At 53.2% G+C, this 237-nt stretch overlaps 1 protein-coding gene across 1 annotated transcript in view; it reads left to right on the top strand.

The window, feature by feature from the left end:
* The window catches only part of ADCY1 (adenylate cyclase 1 (brain)), a 31069-nt gene that overhangs the window by 29245 nt on the left and 1587 nt on the right, over positions 1 to 237 (top strand). The gene's annotated exons all lie outside the window — the stretch shown is intronic.

Here is a 237-nt window from a genome sequence, read left to right as displayed (position 1 = left end):
GTGAGGAAGGAGACGGTTTACGGAACTTTATGATAAAGAGCTTCCTTGTTTTTTTTGTTTTTTTTTTTACCATTTTTCTAATTTTGTGACGGGAGTTCTTTTGGCTGAAATGCCGGCTGGGAGCCTGAGGTTCAGGGCACTCGAGTCATGTCCTGTTTCCTTGGGGGTCAGCCCAGCTCCCTCTGGGCTCTGCCCTCCCCCCTCCCGCTGGGCTGGTTCCTGCCCGTCCCCCGACCC

The sequence above is a fragment of the Myotis brandtii genome, unplaced genomic scaffold (assembly GCF_000412655.1).
Source record: "Myotis brandtii unplaced genomic scaffold, ASM41265v1 scaffold743, whole genome shotgun sequence".
NCBI classification, from domain to species: domain Eukaryota; kingdom Metazoa; phylum Chordata; class Mammalia; order Chiroptera; family Vespertilionidae; genus Myotis; species Myotis brandtii.
Note: the sequence above shows the minus strand (reverse complement) of the source record. Positions and strands in the feature narration are given on the sequence as shown.